The 310-nt window shown below is 45.2% G+C and overlaps 1 protein-coding gene across 1 annotated transcript in view; it reads right to left on the bottom strand.

The window, feature by feature from the left end:
- Adam17 (ADAM metallopeptidase domain 17) overlaps positions 1-310 on the bottom strand; it is a 40,359-nt gene that overhangs the window by 39,753 nt on the left and 296 nt on the right. The window lies entirely within an intron of this gene.

Here is a 310-nt window from a genome sequence, read left to right as displayed (position 1 = left end):
AAAAAAAAAAAAAAAAAAAACAAAAAAAAAAAACAAAGGGGCACCTCTGGGTACAATCATCGGTACTACTAAATAAATAAATAAATAATCTACAATTTAAATAAGAAAATGCTTAGGATGATCACAAAACCCAACTCCAAGATTCCAAGTCCAGGCAGAAAACGCCAATGAAGTCACTGCAGCCACCGCCTCCCAGCCTAAGTTCCTCCAGGTAGGAATTCTAGCTCGCTCCAGGGAACCAGGAAGAAGTCTGAAGCCTCGAGCCCGAGGAACACACGGCAGGGGCCTCGGCCACCTCGGCCAACCCCGC

The sequence above is a fragment of the Fukomys damarensis genome, unplaced genomic scaffold (genome assembly GCF_012274545.1).
Source record: "Fukomys damarensis isolate Sample0158 unplaced genomic scaffold, DMR_v1.0_HiC HiC_scaffold_25, whole genome shotgun sequence".
Taxonomy (NCBI): domain Eukaryota; kingdom Metazoa; phylum Chordata; class Mammalia; order Rodentia; family Bathyergidae; genus Fukomys; species Fukomys damarensis.
This window is presented reverse-complemented; position numbering and strand designations above follow the sequence as displayed.